Source organism: Oryctolagus cuniculus, chromosome 11 (genome assembly GCF_964237555.1).
Source record: "Oryctolagus cuniculus chromosome 11, mOryCun1.1, whole genome shotgun sequence".
Lineage (NCBI taxonomy): Eukaryota > Metazoa > Chordata > Mammalia > Lagomorpha > Leporidae > Oryctolagus > Oryctolagus cuniculus.
In genome coordinates, this window is record NC_091442.1 from 101280288 (window position 1) to 101301987 (window position 21700).

Genomic DNA, 21700 nt, shown 5'->3' on the forward strand with positions numbered 1-21700 from the left:
CTATCTCAAATAAATGCATTTTTAACGATTTTATTTATTTATTTATTTATTAGACCGGTAGAGTTACAGACAGTGAGAGAGAGAGACAGAGAGAAAGGTCTTCCTTACATTGGTTCACTCTCCAAACGGCTGCAATGGCCAAAACTGTGCCAATCCAAAGCCAGGAGCCAGGTGCTTCCTCCTGGTCTCCCATATAGGTGCAGGGGCCCAAGCACTTGGGCCAACCTCCACTGCTACCCCAGGCCACAGCAGAGAGCTGGACTGGAAGAGGAGCAACTGGGACTAGAACCGGCGCCTCTATGGGATGCCAGTGCCACAGGCGGAGGACCAACCTAGTGCGCCATGGCGCCAGCCCCCCAAGTAAATACAAATCTTAAAAAGGGCATGGACTCAAGGACTTCACCTAGGTTCAAATCCGAATGTCATTGCTAGTACCTATGTGACTTAAGCAAGTTACTTTCTATGGCTCAGTGCCTTCATCTATTCAATAAGGATAAGAAAGATAATGAACTCATAAGGTTGGCATGAGAATTAAATGAATGATCACATCTAAAAGGCTTAGAACAGAGCCTGATACATAGTGAATTTTCTATGTGTTATTGAGTCATTGCATTATTATTAAATTTTATAAACATGTATATAAAGCAAAGATAATACTAAACACAGTAGAATGACTGTTTATAAGGAATAGGAATGGGAAGGACATAAAAAGAAGAAAAAACATACAAATAAGAGGACCATTGCACAGAGCAGTGGTGCTATCTTACCATGAGCCCAGAAATATAACTAGTTCTAGCCTCTTCAGTTAATGCTTTTGAAAAAAATCACTAGGATCTGCTTATCAAATTATCAACCACTTGCCTTTGGAGAGTGATTTTCAGGTCCCATTTTTGATAAATCATTTGTACAAAGTTTTCTAAACTTACTGAAAAATTAAGATTAATTTATGTTAAAAATAGATAGAATTAAAAAGGAGTGAATGCTCCAATATGGGAAGTAGTTCATACTACTAATCACTTTAGTAGCACACGAACCTGAGAATCAGCCCTTAGGGCATTCTGGTCTGGCTGAAAAGCCCACTAGAGCATTTCAGGCATGGAAAGCCAAGATACTATGGCAAAAAATGTCCTACATGAAGTTCCTCTATGGGTGAGATCCCAGTAGAAAGAAGTGGTCATCAAAGAAGGATGTACTTTTCTCTGAAAGGAGGAGAGAACTTCCACTTTGCTTATGGCCTTGTCTAAATACTGAAGGAGTTTGTAGATTCAAAAGGCTTCAATAGCCAAGGCAGCTCATGTCAAGAACCTCGGGTGGTCACTGATGGCATACATAAGAGTGTTAAATTAACAACAGGAGTCACTGTGCACTAACTTCCCATGCAGGACCTCTGTCCTCAAAGAGTTGTATTATGAGAGTTAACAGTAAAACTTGTTTTCAAAGATTTATTCTGTTTTAGTGTATTAAGTAGAGGATATTCTTATATCTCATAAGTTTCAGTTATGCCTAAGTGTCCAACTCCATTGCGTATTTTCTTAGGTACTTCCTTAATTAATGAAAAAATTTGTGCTCTAGGACTTACTTTCTTTTTTTAAAAGATTTATTTATTTATTTGAAAGTCAGAGTTACACAGAGAGAAGGAGAGGCAGAGAGAGAGAGAGAGAGAGAGAGAGAGGTCTTCCATCCACTGGTTCACTCCCCAATTGGCCGCAATGGCCAGAGCTGCACCAATCCAAAGCCAGGAGCCAGGAGCTTTTTCCGGACCTCCCACATGGGTGCAGGGGCCCAAGGACTTGGGCCACCTTCTACTGCTTTCCCAGGCCATAGTAAAGAGCTGGATCAGAAGTGGAGCAGCTGGGTCTTAACTGGTGCCCATATGGGATGCCGGTGCTTCAGGCCAGGGCGTTAACCCACTGCCCCACAGCACCAGCCACAAGGACTTACTTTCTTTTAATGTATTATGTGAAGTATATTCTTATGTCTCATAAGTAACAGTTATGTCTAAGTGCTCACAAAAGATGTATCATTCTTGGGTGAATCTTTAAAGTTAAATAAGTTTTTTGGTTTTTTTTTTTTTAGAAAAAAGTGAAATTAACTTCGAGATGCAATGACTTTGAACAGCTCTTGTGTTGACCGTTAAGGAATATTTTGTTTTATTTTTTTGAGCAAATTGTTGAACTCTTTACTTAGTGTAGAGCTGGACTTCTGTGTATAAAGTTAATTGAAAATGGATATTAGTGGAGAATGGGACTGGGAATGGGAGAGGGAGGAGGAAGAGGGGTGGGAGTGTGGGTGGGAGGGCGGGTATGGTGGGAAGAATCACTGTATTCCTAAAGTTATACTTAAGAAATGCATGAAGTTTGTATCCCTCAAATAAAAGATTTCTTTGGGGAAAAACAAAAGATTAATTTATATTTAAGGAAAGACCACAGCTAAACCCACTCTGCCCCAACCTAGCCACTGGTGAAAAATTAACAAGCATTTGTTAAGTGTCTACTACATGCAAGATGTTGAATTGGCTACAATAAAGAAAGTCATTGATGTAAATTTTAAAAATAAAAAATACTAAGTTGAAGAGCAAATTTGAGTGGATGCTGAAAGCTATTTAGGAGCCAGCACTGTGGCATAGTGGGTAAAGCCACTGTCTAAAGTGCTAGCATCCCATATGGGCACCATTTCATGTCCCAGCTGCTCCACTTCTAATCCAGCTCTCTGCTATGGCCTGAGAAAGCAGTAGAAGATGGCTCAAGTCCTTGGGTCCCTGGACCTGGAAGAACCACCTGGCTCCTGGCTTTGGAATGGTGTAGTTCCGGCCGTTGCGGCCAACTGGGGAGTGAGCCAGTGGATGGAAGACCTCTCTCTCTCTCTCTCTCTCTCTCTCTCTGCCTCTCCTTCTCTCTGTGTAACTCTGACTTTCAAATAAATAAATAAATATTTTTTAAAAAGCCTTTTAAAAATACTTCCAACTAGAGTGCTAGGAAGTAGGAAGCAGAGCTAGTCCTACCAGTTGCTTGAACAACTTCTGATGGATCTTCTTGGGAAGAGATTGCAAAGAGACACACAGGAAAGAATACCATATAACAAAATAATTCCAGCTAACTTTAGCCTCCAGATTAGCATATACCTTGTGATATCTGGTTTTTCAATAAAGATGGGTCCATTCCTTAGAAGGTGAGTCCACAACTGCATCATGGATGGCAGGTGAACATAAAGGAAATTATTATTCCAGAGATTGAGTGAAAAACAATAACTACTTTTCAATTTTATTTTATCATTGATTATTCAAAATTACTAACTATTGGGGCTGGGGCCGTGCTTCACTTGGTTAATCCTCCACCTGCGGCACCTGCATCCCATATAGGAGCTGGGTTCTAGTCCTGATTGCTTCTCTTCCAGTCCAGCTCTCTGCTATGGGCCGGGAAGGCAGTGGAGGATGACTCAAGTGCTTGGGCCCCTGCACCCGTATGGGAGACCAGGAGGAAGCACCTGGCTCCTGGCTTTGAATCAGTGTAGCTCCGGCTATAGCACCCATTTTGGGAGTGAACCAACAGAAGGAAGACGTTTCTCTCTGTCTCTCTCTCTCTCACTGTCTAACTCTATCTGACAAAAAAAAATTACTAGCTATCTGAAATTAAGATGCAAATGCAAAGTGTTAAGATTACACTGTGTCTATAGTACTTACCTTTAAAATACATGTATACAAACAAGAAGCATATTGATATATATTTTTACACTACCAAAAATCATCCCAAAATTCAGTCCAGAGAGAAATTCCATTGCTCTTAATGGGATTCTTTGCAATTACAGACAGCCATAGCCAAATCCATACAACAGTTTACCAAACAGAAACCTGTGCTGATACTAACATTATCTATGTCTTTTTCATTGGTGAATAATGTAAAATCAATGCTTCAACTTTGACAGACTTCCTACTGGAACCCAACAGTCTCGACTGTTTTGATGGAATGACATTTTTTAAATAAAGAGAAGAAGACACATTCCTTTTGGCATGAATTTGATCTCTAGAAATGTTCAGGTCCTGTTAGAGCCATGTCTATTGATGATTGTATCAATGATAAAATAATCTTTAAGACTGACTGTTGCTGCAACTGATTGAAACCCATCAGTAATCCAGAACTAACATTACAGCTCTATGATCATCAAGGATCCAAGCTCCTTCGCTCTCAAACAAGGCCTGCACCTGAGGGTTCAGATGATTGATCCATACAGTTTCAGTCATCATATTAACTTTCCAGGCAATAGAGAAGTTAAAGAGAAGAAAGAGAGCCCAAAACTGCACTTTAAGAAAACATTTGGTAGGTTGCACACTCCACCTCCTCTTTCAGTCCACTGTTCATGGCTATACCTAGCTTCAAAGAAGGCTAGGAAATGTAGTTGTTATTCCAAGCAGTCATGGTTCATCTAAAATAAGGGATTCTATCCCAAAGAAAAGGACAATAGATTTTGGAGGATGATCCTCAGACCCAGCCACATTGTTCCTCAGTGGATGATTGTTGCTGTGGATTCATTCTGAGAGAAGGAGCATGGGGGGACAAGAGGCGCGGAGTCACCACACAGACCCGGGGTGCTGGGTGAAAGCAGGTCTGAGGCAAGCAGCCTGCAGACTCATTTATTTCAGTTGGTACAGCAGCTTATATAGCCAAGGCAGCCAATCCGGTCAAGGGGCGGTCTATGCCCTAACCAATCACAGCCTGTTGCCAGGCAGGTTTGGTTTTTTTTTTTTTTTTTTTTTTGACAGGCAGAGTGGACAGTGAGAGAGAGACAGAGAGAAAGGTCTTCCTTTTGCCATTGGTTCACCCTCCAATGGCTGCCACGGCCAGCACACTGTGGCCGGCGCATCACGCTGATCCGAAGCCAGGAGCCAGGTGCTTTTCCTGGTCTCCCATGCGGGTGCAGGGCCCAAGGACTTGGGCCATCCTCCAGTGCACTCCCTGGCCACAGCAGAGAGCTGGCCTGGAAGAGGGGCAACCGGGACAGAACCGGCGCCCCAAATGGGACTAGAACCCGGTGTGCCAGCGCTGCAAGTTGGAGGATTAGTCTAGTGAGCCACAGTGCCGGCCACCAGGCAGTTTTCAAAGCCATCCAATCACAGCCTGTTGACAGGCAGGCTCCATTGCCATGTGGTTTCCGAAGCCATCCAATCACGAGCTGTTGTCAGTTAGGCTCCGTTGTCATGTGGTTTCTGAAGCCATCCAATCACAGCCTGTTGCCAGGCAGTTTCTGTTGCCAGTGGCCATCTTGGCATGGCCTTCTCACTCCACCATATATGATGTTGATTTTTTTAAAAAGTATCCTGCACTATTCCCAAATGTTACTGTTTCTATCACTAAAAGAATGAAAATAGGAAATAATATTTGAATACTTCAGGTACTCAAAAAAATTAGGCTTGCGTAGATATGTTCACACTTGTTATCTCATTCAATACTCACAATTCAACAAATTGAGATTCATGACATTGATATGTGAAATGGAAGCATTTAAGCTTACAGCTGCTCCTACTGTTTTCCCCTATGAAATATATTTAACTAAATTCTTCTCCTCCTTGAAATCCATCAACCTGCCTTATACATGTCTCCCTGCAACCAAGCCCTTTTTTTGGAAGCATCAGTAAATAAATCATGATCTGGACACATCTGTGGGAAGGGGATTGCCCACATTCTTGATGTGGAACAAAAGCTCCCAAATGTTTCAATCCTTATTTAAAGTCATGAATGCATGTTCTAAAAACCTCCATCATTAACTAGATGTTTTATTTTACCATCTGCTACTCAGAAGTACCATGCAACATTAACACTTGCTCTCATGCCACGTAACACTGGAATGGATTCACTTGGCTTCCACCCCAGAATAACACCCAACTTTCAGGACGGGATCCAGACATTCTTCCTTGCTTTCAACTCTGGAGAATACATCATCCATATTACTGAATTCAAAATCAAAAAAGAAAATATTTATTTACTGTTTATTATGTGCCAACAATCTGAAAATTAACTGAGGTGGAGGGGATTGCTCTAGTTATTATTGCCCCCATTTTGCCAGTGAAAACAAAGGACAGAAAGCCTAACATGCCTATTCCTCATAATTAATACAGAAGAGATCTAGGATTTGAACTTTCTTGTCTTTGATCAAATACCTCATACTGTTAACCCGCCTGCTATGAATAAGTACTGGCTGAGGTGATGGCAACACAGTGGAGACACAAGGTAATCCCTATCCTCAAGGTGTCACAGTTCAGTGGGGTAAACAGAAATGTGTCTCCTGGGCTAGGACAGGGTAATACCCAATTATTACTGGTGTCATCAAGATGAGCAGCTAATTTCACACATCAGATGTAAGATCTTGTGTTATCTCCCATTTTTTATATGTATGGCCTGCCCCTCTACTACAATCTCATGAATCTTTGTTTTCTTATTCCCTGTCACAATTCCTGACACATATTAAGTGTCCATGTGATAGAATTAGCTCTGCACAATCCAAAGTGAAGGAGTATGAACTCTGACAAATAGGGCAATTTAGGACAAAATCCACATTCTAAATGAAATGTCACCTGAACAGACTTACACTAGGTGCATTTTTCACTCATGCTATTTGAAGACAATGAACTAATTAGACATGAAATGTCCCCAAGGAAGCAGCATGTGGACTGTTTTTAATCCTGGGGGCTTCAGGGGTAGCTTCTGGCAGGATGGTAGGAACACCCTATGCTCATGTAACAGAGGAGCAGCCACAAGACAGAAACTTTTTGAGCAGTAGGGAAGATCTGAAATACCAAGGACTAAAGTTGTTTTCTTTCCCAGAAATATCTGTCAAATGTCTAAAAATTCCCTCTTCAGCAGCAGCAGAGCTGAAGGCATTAGTCAATGACCAAAGTGGACCTTTCAAAGAACCAGAGGACAGGTCACTAGAGTAGCAAATTGGAATAGAAATAGCTAAAGCTATAGAAATACAATGGATCACTTGATGAAGTCACAGTGCTTTAAGTCTGCTCTATGAGCAATTTCAGATAAAGAGACTGAGAATTCTCTGCAACTGGAATGTCAGCTCAAATTTTTTAAAAAGATTCATTAAACACAAACCCATGTAAATCAGCATGGAAAATAGATCAGTGGTGAATATGAAAGAGAATCAGCACAACACAGGGAAAATACAGGGTGACCATTGTGGAAATAAATGAAGACCAACTGAATGAGAATAAGCAAAGATTATTTGGAGCTTATTACAGCAATGGAGTTGGCCACTATCACTTGCATTTGGCAGAGACTCAAAGAAAGGCAGAGGAATGGGAATGCTTTCATGAAAAGGACAGGCTTCCATATGCCCTAATGGGAAATTTGTTGGCCTAGGGAAGCTGGAGTCAAGTTAACCAGAAGCAAAGCATCCTATGTGATTAGTTATATTTACATATTTGGATTTCCCTGGTGGGTCTTAAGTTAGAAATGGAATAAAAATTAAGGGAGTATCTTGGTCATCTGAGGCTGATTATTATAGGAGTTAATGTTTGGTTTCCTGGACTGGTTGCTGGAGATAGTGGTCTGACTTACTATAAGTCTGACCTAGAACAACAGGCTAACCTCCTGGGTTGGTTACTGTAAATAATGGATCCATTCCTTGGACTGGTGGCTGCAGACTGTCTAATAGGCTTCTAGTTTTATATAGGGTCTGGTCTTTGTCTCTTTATAAAGGCAATTTTTCATCAGGAAAATCCAGTGCAGGACTGAAGTCAGTGTACTGAGAGCAGTTCAGCACCACCTGCCACTATCTGGTTGTGTGACTATGCCAAGTTTCTTGACTTCTTTAGCCCACAGTTTCCACATCTGTAAAATGGAGCTATTGTATAATAGTTTGTCATAAAGTCAGTGCAGTGCCTCAAACATGCAGAGCTATTAATGTTATCAACACCAGGTACCTGATAAAGAGGATAAGATTTCCAAGGACATAGTTAGAAGGAAAATCCTATGGAGAAAGTTAATAGGCCATGAAGAATGTGTTATGTGTTCTCTATGTAATAAAAATGATTAATCAGGATAAGGATATGAGTACCCCACTGTAAGAAAATAACACCACTAGAGAGTCATCCCTCATATTTTAAAATGTTTGGTTGATACCAGTCTACCTGGGAGTAAATTTATTCCAGAGAGGGTTATATGGCAATACTATGGGGAAAAGTACAGGAAAGATTCAAACAATCTGCAAACTTGTGAAAAGCAGAAGTCATAGTCAGGGTTCAAGGATAAAGCTTAGCAGCTAAGTGGAATTCCGCAGTTAAAAAAGGAGGGAGAAAGATTTCTGGATGGTTCTCTTAAGAATACACCAGAGAGATGGTGGAGGGACTGGGAGTCAAAGGGAGCACATAGACAAGTCTAGTACCTGCTAACGCTAACCGATGGAGTAAATAAAGGGGAGAGTGATCCAACATGGGAAGTGAGATACTCAGCAGACTCATAGAATGGCAGATGTCCTAAATAGCACTCTGGCCTCAGAATCAGCCCTAAAGGCATTCGGAGCTGACTGAAAAGCTCATGAGAGTATTTCAGGCATGGAAAGCCAAGACACTCTAGCAAAAGATCTCTGCGAGTGAGATCCCAGTGGAAAGAACAGGTCATCAAAGAAGGAGGTACATTTCTCTGAAGGGAGGAGAGAACCTCCACTTTGACTATGACCTTGTCTAAACAAGATAAGAGTCGGAGAACTCAGAGGGCTTCCATAGCCTTGGAAACTCATGACTGGAGCATAGGGAGATTACTGATGCCATAGACAGGAGTGTCAATTGGTAAAGTCAACAACAGGAGTCACTGTGCACTTACTCCTCATGTAGGATCTCTGTCCTTAGTGTGCTGTGCATTGAGATTTAATGCTATAACGAGTACTCAAACAATATATTTCACTTCGTGTTTCTATGGGGGTGCAAACTGTTGAAATCCTTACTTAATGCATACTAAACTGATCCTCTGTAAAAAAAAAAGAAATTATCAACTCCCAACTTGACTCTCACTGGGATTAAACATGACAATAGGTCTGCTCTGATTTCATCATCATTTAAAAAAAAATCATCTATTATTTTTCACTTTATGTTTCTGTGTGGGAGCAAACTGTTGAAATCCATACTTGATGTATACTAAGCTGATCTTCTGTATATTAAGATAATCGAAAATGAATCTTGATGTGAATGGAAGGGGAGAGGGAGTGGGAAAGGGGAGGGTTGTGGATGGGAAGGACGGTATGGGGGGGGGGAAGCCATTGTAATCCATAAGTCGTACTTTGGAAATTTATATGCATTAAATAAAAGTTTTTTTAAAAAAAAAAAAAAAGAATACACCAGAGAGAGATAAATACTTAGGTACAAGGAACCAAGAGAATGGGACAACAAAGTTTATAACCACAAACCTGTTCAAAATATTCCCATGATTAGAAATGCTGGCATCTTACATTTTTGCTTAGGACACCATTGTGTTTCCTTATATTTTCTTCCTGCATTTTCCATTGTTTATCTGAAGTTGTTACTCAATTTCCTATAGAAGATGCCTGAAACAGCCAAATTAGTCTGTTTTAAGCACGACCAAACCCACAATCTTGGTCCCCAAGGTACCAAGGACCTTAACTGAGTAGCCAACACCAGGGTAGGCTTTGGTTTGAAGAGCCTGAGTTTGTAAGAAAAGAAGTGAATCTGCTAAAAATGTTTGGGACTTAATGGAGCCATTTGTACCTTCTGGAATGTACAAGCTGTTAATAAATTTCATTTCTTCTCTTTTTATAGAGTACATTGCTAGTGTGGTATTTTGGTTTGTGCTTTATGATAGGTGCTATAGTTTCAGGATTTGAATATAGGTTTCATTAATCCTTAATTTGTGCCTCTAGCAGAAGTGACTGAGTATTCTAGACTTGGTACACAGTGCCCTCTCTTGGAGGAAGTGAAGAGTCCTTTCCTAATTTGCAAAAGCTTAAAGATAAATAGATGCTAAAAGACAAAACAAGGCTTCACAAGCCCTGTGTTATGGGGCCTGCTGGTTCTGCAACTTCCCTGGGAACATAGAAAGTGACCACCCATGACTAAGTCCAGCCCTAGTAAAGAGTGAGAGATCAGGACTTCTATGTTGATAAATTTAAAAATATAGCCAAGGGGAAGATATGGTCATCAGAAATCAAAACACCTGAAATAATTTGGATGGATGATTTTAATCTCTCCAGATGGGTGTACAGACTCAAATAGAATCTTGGTTCTTAGAGTAATAAAATGTCACATAGTTAACATTTAGAATCACTCATGAAAATTAGATACTGTCCATCTCCTAAATTTCTTCAGCTCCCATCAAATAAAATGAGTGGTGAAACATTTAGAATGCAGCTGGTGTATGCTTTTTAAAGAAGTGCCAGTCCAGAAATACAAGACTTCTTTTTAAAAAAAAAAAAAAAGATTTATTTATTTTTATTTGAAAGGCAGAGTTACAGAGAGGCAGAGGAAGAGAGACAGAGACAGAGACAGAGACAAATAGAGAGACAAAGAGAGAGAGAGGCGGGGGTGGGGATTCCATCTGCTGGTTCACTCCCCTGATGGGGACAATGGCAGGAGCTACGCCAATCTGAAGCCAGGAACCAGTAGCTTCTTCCAAGTCTCCCACTCAGGTGCAGGGGCCCAAGGGCTTGGGCCATCTTCTACTTCTTTCCCAGGCCATAGCAGAGAGCTGGATTGGAAGTGGAGCAGCCAGGACTTGAACCAGTGCCCATATGTGATGCCTCCACTGCAGACAGGACTTTACCTGCTACGCCACAGTGCTGGCCTCTACAAGACTTCTTTAAAAGAATAGGGAAGGATATGTCATCACTGGCTCTGTTTACTGATATTTCCAGTTCTCCTCCTCCCAAGCACAAGTCAAGACTGCATTTCTTATATATACCTCCACGAAGTTAGATGTGGCCACATGGCTGGCTGTGGCCAACAAAATATGCATGGCAGTTAAGCCTTAAGGAGCCAATGTAAAATTCAACATAAGTCTTTCCCCTTCCTACCATAAGGTGAGCAAACTCCAGTCTCTGTGGACCAAATCCAGCACATGACTATTTTTTATAAATAAACTTTTATTGGGATACAGCCATCCCCATCCCTTTACAGCTTCTCTGTGGCTGTTTTCATTATACAACAGCAGATTTAAATCACTGCACAGAGGATGTGTATCCAAGAAAATCTAAAATATTGACCATGTGACCCTTGAAGAGAAGTTTGCCAACCTCTGTGCTAGATAGTGGGGTCTCTGAGAGACAAGCACATGGGCACGAGAAAATGAAATAAACCTTTGTTGTCTTCAGTCACTGAGATTTTGAACTGGGTTTGCTACTACTGCATAACTGAGATCATCCATGTCGTAAAGAAAAAATTCAGACAAAAGTAGTAGAAGAGAAAGCACATCCAAAATCCAAAACACCATTAAAGAAGCTCTCCAAACACTGAGGATGGAAATTATGCAAATTCAATGTCATCAATATTGTTCTTTTAACCAGGTGGAGAATAAATATGATCCCCAGAGGAAAATGAGGCTATTTATCAGAGTAGCCAGACAAAGACATGATATTTTCCCTAAATTCAAAATGAATTCATTTCACTATCTAAAGAAGGCCAGTCAGCTTTAATCAGACACTGGTTTGTTTTATGAGAAGAATGAAGAGGCTCATTACAGCAAATCCCAGGCAACATTGATAAATTCAAACTTGGGCACTCATAAAACTCAGGAACACACTTCCCAGGGCCTTCGACACTCCTTCTGCACCACTGAGCCAAAGGCAGTGCCTGATTTGTGACCTTCAGCTGTCCGCCAGCCCTCATAGATCATTTCCACCTAATAGAGCCTTAAAATTGTCATCATTTTCTTTACTTCAACATTTGAAAGAAATGTTAAAGATTGATCTGCCACTGGGTAGGCTATTTTGCAACTTCCCCCAGCTGGTTAAAAAGGAAGCCATTGTAAATAAATGCAGCTTTCCAGGAGTTTTAAATGGTAGCAATCATGGCCATTAGAGCAACAAGGAGTGGAAGGATAGGAGGAGAAGAGAAACAAGGAGTGGATATAATGGGCTTGGGCAACATATTTCACCACAGGGGAATCAGGGTAAAGATTTTCCCAGTTCTTTCAGATTAAAAGTTATAACCATCTAATAGCTAGTCAGAATCTTGGAGGAAAAAACTGCTCCCCACCTTGTTTCCCATCAGCCTTGACATCACTTCCAGCTAAATTTAATGGTACCAAGGTAGGATGCTGAGGACTGGAGAAATGGGGCTATGTGTTGATCCACTAGCAGTTTAGAGGTGGATCCACAGGACTCTGGTAGAGAAAATCCTTCACAAGGTCATTACCAATAAATAGGAGACTTCAATCAGAAAGGCATCTGGACCTAAAACTCTGTTCAACTGAAACTGAGGGTGCAATAGACACAGTGGTGGGAATGATATGCTCAATCTCAGGATCAGCCTCTGGGCATTCTGTAAAGCAGTTCACCTCCCCTGATGCCATTGAGCTGAGCTGCTCAAGGTTGCTTCATACAAATTTAGCTCTAAATAGAATTCTTCCAACTGATAAACTGATACAGAATTCCACATTCCCTTGGGCTGTGACAGTGTTCTCTACAGGCCCAAAGACTAAGGAGAAAAAAGGAGGAGCTTGTTCTTTTGTGATTAATGTCAGCGTTCTCCTTGAGCCTGTCTCCTTCCTTCCAATTTTTTCCAGGGCAATAAATATAAATGAGCTCCCCAAAATTGCAGGGCAAGTATAAGTCCTAAGAATGATCAAGTTTGGGACCTCCATTCAGGCAGTTGAATGGGATCCAACATTTTGGTTTTATCAACTGTCTGGACTTGCTTGTTAGATTCACAGCGACTTTTTTTTTTAGATTTTTTTTATATATTTTTTTTAACTTTTATTTAATGAATATACGTTTCCAAAGTACGAATAATGGATTACTATGGCTTCCCCCCCATACCGTCCCTCCCACCCACAACCCTCCCCTTTCCCACTCCCTCTCCCCTTCCATTCACATCAAGATTCATTTTTGATTATCTTAATATACAGAAGATCAGCTTAGTATACATTAAGTAAGGATTTCAACAGTTTGCTCCCACACAGAAACATAAAGTGAAAAATAATAGATGATTTTTTTTTAATGATGATAAAATCAGATCAGACCTATTGTCATGTTTAATCCCAGTGAGAGTCAAGTTGGGAGTTGCTAATTTCTTTTCTTTTCTTTTCTTTTCTTTTTTTTTTTTTTTTTTCACAGAGGATCAGTTTAGTATGCATTAAGTAAAGATTTCAACAGTTTGCACCCCCATAGAAACACAAAGTGAAATATATTATTTGAGTACTCGTTATAGCATTAAATCTCAATGCACAGCACACTAAGGACAGAGATCCTACATGAGGAGTAAGTGCACAGTGACTCCTGTTGTTGACTTTACCAATTGACACTCCTGTCTATGGCATCAGTAATCTCCCTATGCTCCAGTCATGAGTTTCCAAGGCTATGGAAGCCCTCTGAGTTCTCCGACTCTTATCTTGTTTAGACAAGGTCATAGTCAAAGTGGAGGTTCTTTCCTCCCTTCAGAGAAAGGTACCTCCTTCTTTGAAGACCTGTTCTTTCCACTGAGATCTCACTCACAGAGATATTTTGCCAGAGTGTCTTGGCTTTCCATGCCTGAAATACTCTCATGGTCTTTTCAGCCAGATCTGAATGCCTTTAGGGCTGATTCTGAGGCCAGAGTGCTATTTAGGACATCTGCCATTCTATGAGTCTGCTGAGTATCTCACTTCCCATGTTGGATCACTCTCCCCTTTATTTACTCCATCGGTTAGCGTTAGCAGGTACTAGACTTGCTTATGTGCTCCCTTTGACTCTTAGTCCTTTCATTATGATCAATTGCGAACTGAAATTGATCACTTGGACTAGTGAGATGGCATTGGTACATGCCACCTTGATGGGATTAAATTGGAGTCCCCTGGTATGTTTCTAACTCTACCATTTGGGGCAAGTCAGCTTGAGCATGTCCCAAATTATATATCTCTTCCCTCTCTTATTCCTACTCTTATGTTTAACAGGGATCACATTTCAGTTAAATTTCAACACTTAAGAATAACTGTGTATTAATTACAGAATTAAACCAGTCATATTAAGTAGAACAGACAAAAAAACTACTAAGAGGGATAATGTATTAAGTTGTTCATTAACAGTCAGGGCTATGCTGATCAAGTCACCGTTTCCCATAGTGTCCATTCCACTTCAACAGGTTTCCTTTTTGGTGTTCAGTCAGTTGTCACCGATCAGGGAGAACATATGGTATTTGTCCCTTTGGGACTGGCTTATTTCACTCAGCATGATGTGTTCCAGATTCCTCCATTTTGTTGCAAATGACTGGATTTCGTTGTTTCTTACTGCGGTATAGTATTCTAAAGAGTACATATCCCATAATTTCTTTATCCAGTCTACCGTTGATGGGCATTTAGGTTGGTTCCAGGTCTTAGCTATTGTGAATTGAGCTGCAATAAACATTAGGCTGCAGACCGCCTTTTTGTTTGCCAATTTAAATTCCTTTGGGTAAATTCCAAGGAGTGGGATGGCTGGGTCGAACGGTAGGGTTATCTTCAGGTTTCTGAGGAATCTCCAGACTGACTTCCATAGTGGCTTGACCAGTTTGCATTCCCACCAACAGTGGGTTAGTGTCCCTTTTTCCCCACATCCTCGCCAGCATCTGTTGTTGGTAGATTTCTGAATGTGAGCCATTCTAACCGGGGTGAGGTGGAACCTCATTGTGGTTTTGATTTGCATTTCTCTGATTGCTAATGACCTTGAACAGGTAGAGTTACAGACAGTGAGAGAGAGAGATGGAGAGAAAGGTATTCCTTCCGTTGGTTCACTCCCCAAATGGCCGCAACAGCCGGAGTTGCGCTGATCCAAGCCAGGAGCCAGGAGCTTCTTCCGGGTCTCCCAAGCAGATGCAGGGGCCAAGCACTTGGGCCATCCTCCACTGCTTTCCCAGGCCATAGCAATGAGCTGGACTGGAAGAGGAGCAGACGGGACTAGAACCAGCGCCCATATGGGATGCCAGCACCACAGGCAGAGGATTAACCTAGTGCACCATGGCGCCAGCCCCCCACAGAGACTTCTAACTAGGGTGACTTTTGAACACACTGAAAAAACAAAAGTCCAAAAAGTCTTCCTAAAGTAAAGATAATGTTCAAAGACATTGCAAATGAGGGTTAGTAGAGAGCCCCTCCAGCATCTTAGATTAAGGGAGGAACAGTAAAACCACCCAAGTACAAACAGCACATGAAAGCACTGGCCATGGGTGTCAGAGAATGATCTGGAGATCTCAGTGGACAAGCTCATTGAGTCATCTCATGAATAGAAGTGTTAAGCAAGAATGTAAAAAGACAGAAACCATGAAATGATCTTCATAGATGCATGCATATGCACTCTTATTCAACACACCTTACTGAATACCTAGTGTGTGCCATGTATTACACTGGTCTAGGGTAGAACAACGAACAATAGCCCACAAGCCAAACTGCCTATTTTGACAACACCTTTGAGCTAAGAATGATTTGAATGTTTTTAATATGAAGTATAAGAGGCTGGTGCCGTGGCTCAATAGGTTAATCCTCCGCCCGTGGCGCCAGCACCCCAGGTTCTAGTCCCAGTCAGGGTGCTGGATTCTGTCCCGTTGCTCCTCTTCCACTCCAGCTCTCTGCTGTGGCCCAAGTGCTTGGACCCTGCACCCGGATGGAAGACCAGGAGAAGCACCTGGCTCCTGGCTTCAGATCAGCGCAGTGCGCCAGCCGCAGTGCGCCGGCCACAGCGCGCCGGCCACAGCGCGCCGGCCACAGCGGCCATTGGGGGGTGAACCAATGGAAAAGAAAGACCTTTCTCTCTGTCTCTCTCTCTCTCACTGTCCACTCTGCCTGTCAAAAATAAATAAATAAAGTATAAGAAAGAATATTAACCTTTTAGAAAGGAGTTGCTCAAAGAACAGAGGATACTATCTCTTGGCGTACAGAGCCTACAATATTGATTATCTGACTCTTCTAAGAAAAAAAAAATGGTTTGCTGACCCCTAATCTAGGAGTGCAAAGTTGAGTAAGAAATAGTTCCTGCCCTCAAAGAACTCACAAGCTAGTGAGAGCTTTATAACCAGCATAATAGTACTTTTTCCTTTTCTGGCTTCATATGTTAGAAGCAAACTAGAAAAACTGGAAGTTCACAGAGAGTTCTAAAGATTAACTTTTTAAATGGAAAGAAGAATTTGTGAGAAAAGTTTAAAAGAATTTACATTATTTATTCCTGAGAAAAGAAGTCTTTGGGGGACTTAAGTATAGTCTTCAAATATTTGAGGGGATATTATTAAGCAAAAAGCTTTCTGTTGTAGACATAAAGATTAATAGAATATAGGCTAAAATTTTTTTATATTGGAAATGAAAGTATTTCTCCTGGATAGCTTTTAAACTTCTACAATGAATTGAGAAATCCATTTTATTTAAGCCTCTAAATCTAGCGTATTTTCTCATCTGTCTGGGAGCTTTAAGTGTCATTGAATGTTGTCCAAACTGAAGGAGAGGGAAGACTGGTGTCATGTGTCTGGGTGAGCTCTCAGATTCTTCCTGTCAGAAGTCAGAACTCTTAAGAAGACAATCTTTTTCTTTCTCAGGGTCTCAATATCCCCCTCTTTCAGAGTGAGAGCTTGACAAGCTCTGGGTTTGTAATTTCGTGGACCAAACCTTAAAATAGTTCAACAGCCAAGAAAAGTAAAGGAGCTGAAATTATCTCGTCTTACAAGGGAAGAGGCAATAGATAACAATAAACAGACAATAATAACTATATTAGTCTTGATTGGAATCAAGAAGTTCACACTCAATATTTAAGGTAAAGTGGGGCTGATGTGGCAGAGCAGGTTAAGAAGCAGCCTATGACACCAGCATCCCATATGACCACTGGTTCAAGTTCTGACTGCTCCACTTTTGATCTAGCTCCCTGTTAATGCACCTGGGAAAGTATCAGAAGATGGCCAGAGTGTGGGAGACCTGGATGGAGTTACAGTCTCCTGGCTTTGGCCCAGCCCAATCTCAGCTCTTCTGACCATTTGGGGAGAGAACTAGCAGATAGAAGCTATCTGTCTGTCTCCCTCTCTATGTAACTCTGCCTTTTTCTTTTTTAAGATTTGTTGATTAATAGTCCTTGTCTCAACTGTTGAGGAACAGTTTGGTCTTTTTTTTTTTCGTACAATTTGTGGAACTCTTTACTTAGTATAGAGTTAATTGTATATGTATAAAGTTAATTGAAAATAGATCTTAGTAAAAAATAAGAATTGGAATAGGAGAAGGAGGAAGAAGAGGGGCAGGAGTGTGGCTGGGAGGGCGAGTATGGTGGGAAGAAACATTATATTCCTAAAGTTGTCTTTATGAAAAAAAGTTATACATTTAAAAAAAGTATTTATTTATTTATTTGAAAGAGTTACAGAGAGAGAAACGGAGATACAGAGAGAGGTGTCTTCCTTCCACTGGTTCACTACCCAAATGGAGCTTCCTCCAGGTCTCCCACATGGGTATAAGATTCCAAGCACTTGAGCCATCTTCTGCTGCTTTTCCAGGCACATTACTAGGGAGCTGAATTGGAAGTAGAGCAGCTGGGATTCAAACTGGTGCCCATATAGAGTGCCGGTGTCTCAGGCAGCAGCTTAATCAGTTATGCCAAAACACCAGCCCATAACTCTGCCTTTTAAATAAATAAATAAATCTTTTTAAAAAAAAAAATGAAAGGTAATTTCTAGTTGAAAAAATAGAATATGTTTGATGGAGGAAGAAGATCAAAGAAAACTTGAAAAAGTTATCAAAGATTGAAAAGAAAAATAAGAAATGTCAAGGAAGCATATACAAAAGAATACAAAACAACAGAAGATCTGATATTCTGCGATCACCATCAATGTGATAGGGTTATATGCTCCTCTTTAGTCTTGCTTGTGCATTTTTTTAAAGGGGGAGGGGAGAGAGAGAGAGAGAGATTCCATCTGCTGAATCATTCCCTAAAAGCCCTCAACATGCAGAGCTGAGCCAGACTGACTCCCATGTCAGTGGCAAGAACCCAAGTACTTTACCCATTACCAGCAGCCTGCTAGGGTGCACATTAGCAGAAAGCTGGAATCAGAAGTGGAGTCAAGACTTAAACCCAAGCACTCTGATATAGGATAAGGGTGTTTAAACTGCTGCGCCAAAAGCCTGCCTTATGCTCCTCTTTAAAAGATGCATTGTCTTAGATGAGACGCAAATTCAAAATTCAACTATATATTGTTTACAAGAAAGCCACTGAAAACCAAATGACCCACATGTGTACAACATAAAGAGTTTGACATGGAACTTAGTTAACCAAATGCATTCCAAGTCTTCAAGAGTGAAAGGTACTGAAGGCTACAACTTACTATGAAATGCATCAGAATAAGATGAATTGGTGGATAAAGAGAGGGAGGGAGGGAGGGAGGGAGGGACAGCTAAGTGGAAAAAAAAAAAAAACAAGTATAGGAAAATGTCCATTGTAGAAACTAGAAAATGAGTATACGAACATTCACTGAGCAATACCCTATGGTTAGAATTTTTATAATAAAAATGGAAGAAAAGATAACAGGTTAGCAAAAAAATAAACCAAGTGAATACATAAAGATTTCAATTGTTGTTAACTCTATAGACACATAAAGAAGAAAAACAGCTTTTAAAAAGATGAAATTTGAAGTAGACATAACCTGAGTTACTTTGGCTTCTATGCTTTGCTCTTTTCATGACTTTGATAATGATTCCCAGGATCACACCAAGATGTCACCTTATTTGGATGTACCCTGTGCTTTGGATTTGTGCATCCCTTGCTCTTTAAAGAAGGTCATGAAGAAACATGGCTTAAAGACAGCTTTTAGGAATTGACACTATTGGAGACTTCCCTCTATATGCTGATTTATACCTAGAACTCTGCATCAGTAGGATATTGGTCTTAGAATCAGATAAGGGCTATTTCATCCCAATTGCATCACATTACAGCAATGATCATGTTAAACACTGGCCTTTGGACAAAGACAGATAGGATATAACACCAAACATGTTATTTGTTGCACACTATGATGTAACTCAAATCTCTACACACAGATATCTATGAGCAACTTACACTAAAAAATTGAATGGAATTCCTGATGTTTCACTTCAAACCTGCTTCTCCTTCAGATTTCCCATCTCAAAAGGAAAATTGTTCAGGCCAAAACCCTTGGAACCATCTCTTTTTTCCTCTCTTTCTCCTATATCCCACATGGAATCTAAATCCCATTGGTTCATCCTTCAAAATACACCCACAATGTGATTGATTGCATCATTGTCAATGCTACACCTCTGATGCTAACTAAATGCTAACATTTCTTTTCTGGATTATTACAACAGCCTTTGAACTGATTTCCTGACTTCAACCCTTAGCCTCATCTCAGCACAGCACCCAAACTGATCTTTTTTCACAATCACATCACTCCTCTGCTCAAAGCCCTCAGTGGCTCCCCTACTCAATCAAAGTAAATCCCAGAGTCAGTCACATTTTCCATCTGTTGCTAACTTTGGGATTCCCATCTCCTCCTGCTCCTCCCCACTGCCCACTCGACTTCATCCACACTGGCCTTCTTTCTACCCTTTGAACAGCAACTGCAGTTCTTATTGTTCTCTCTTCCTGGAACTCTCCTCCCCCTGATAGCCAGGTGCTTCATTTCCTCCTGGCATTCACCTCTCTGCAATGTAGACCTCTCAGCTGTTAGACCTCTTCCTACTAGACCTCTCCTGCCCATTAATGTGAAATTGCAACACTCCCACCCCTCATTCCCTAGTATCCTTACTGTGCTTTATTTTTTTTTTTTACTGAAGCACTTGACTTTCTCTGGTGTTTAATGCACATTCTTGTTTCTTTATTTTATATATCCTCTGCCCCTTGTATAAGCTCCAAGGGAGCAGCATCTCTGCTTCTGTCAATGTATGCTCAGAACTGGAACAGAATCTGGCACTTATTTTCCTGTTACTACATATTTGTTGAAAGGATATGAAAGTTCTTGGGAAATGATAAAGCACCAAATACATAGGATGAGGTATTACTATTAAAGTAGGCAAAAAAGATCATTTTATTAAAAATCCCCAATTCATGTTCTTCAACATATGTTCTTTGCACCATTGTTAGGAGATTTCTTCCTCTATCACCTACAGATTAGTCTGCCAAATTCACTCATGTGGCACCCAGAGGTGATCATCAGAATGGTCCACAACATATTCTACAGGAACCTGTGCAGACGGACACAACAACAAATCAAAAGACTCCAACTATAACCAGCAGGTACCACCAGAAGAACAGCAACCTGAAGAAATCTGGGATCAATGACAGCATGTCTAGCCCATCATTATCTTACAAAACCTGTAGAGAAATAAGCATTGAACTAGGAATCAAAAATGCTGGTTGTGCCTCTCCTCCCAATTCAGGGCTTCTCAACCTCAGCCCTATTAAAACTACAACTGTATTTATTGTAACATTAATACAGTCTTTCTTTAGTGAAAAGACTCAGATGTGTGGTTGGAATCCAGATGTGTGGTTGGAATCCATAGTGCTTCCATATAGGGTTTGTTAGAAGTCTTCCTTCTTCTACCTACTAGATCCCACTAGTACACCCCTAATTCAACTGTGACAACCAAACTGTTGACAGATACTGTCAAATGTCCTGAAGTTAGTGAGAAGGAGGAAGACTAAGGGTTGGAGCAAGGGCAAAGGGAGGGTGAGTGGAGTGTCACTATATTCCTAAATCTGTATATATGAAATACACAAAACTTGTATAACTTAAATAAAATTTAAAAAACAATACTCCAACTCCTAGCTAAGGAAACAAACAACTTAGTAAATCTCTTGATTAATTTCTTCATTTGTAAAACAGGAACAGTAACATCCATCACATAGTAGATTTAAAGATTAAAGACATAATGCATATAACATGTATGTCATAAATTTTATTATATTAGTATTATTATTAGTATTCACTCCTGACAAATTAATGATTTATCTTGCTCTAATAAATGACTTTGCTTATATAGGTTATACTGACACTGGGCTTACAGCATTTCAACAGTCATAAAGTTCAGCTTTTTTGTGCCTTATCAGGCCACACCTGCAACACACAAATTATCTCCAAATCCATTGCCTGGTTGGTTTTCCCCCTTAAAGAGCATGCCCTTTAAAGAGTGCATTTAGAGGCAATCTGCTCACCCATGGTTAATTTTGCAGGCTGTTTATCTACAGCAGGATTTACTTGAATCTATCTTGGTAGAAGTAATGAAGCCTGGGTGTGCTTTCATAGGGATGTAAGGTGAGGTTAGCCACAGCAGAGAAAAGTCTTAGGCTAGTTTTCGAAATGTCATTTCAGAATCCCTTAAATTAGAAAAGCTCTAGACAATTTTAAAAGAGGAGCTGCAACCAAAAACAAAACAAAACAAAAAAATCCATCACAACAAATACAGACAGAAAACCCACATCTGCTCTTTTTTTTTACAACAATTTTTTAAAGATTTTTATTTATTTATTTGAAAGAGTTACACAGAGAGAGAAGGAGAGGCAGAGAGAGAGAGAGAGGTCTTCCATCCCCAACTGGCCACAATGGCCA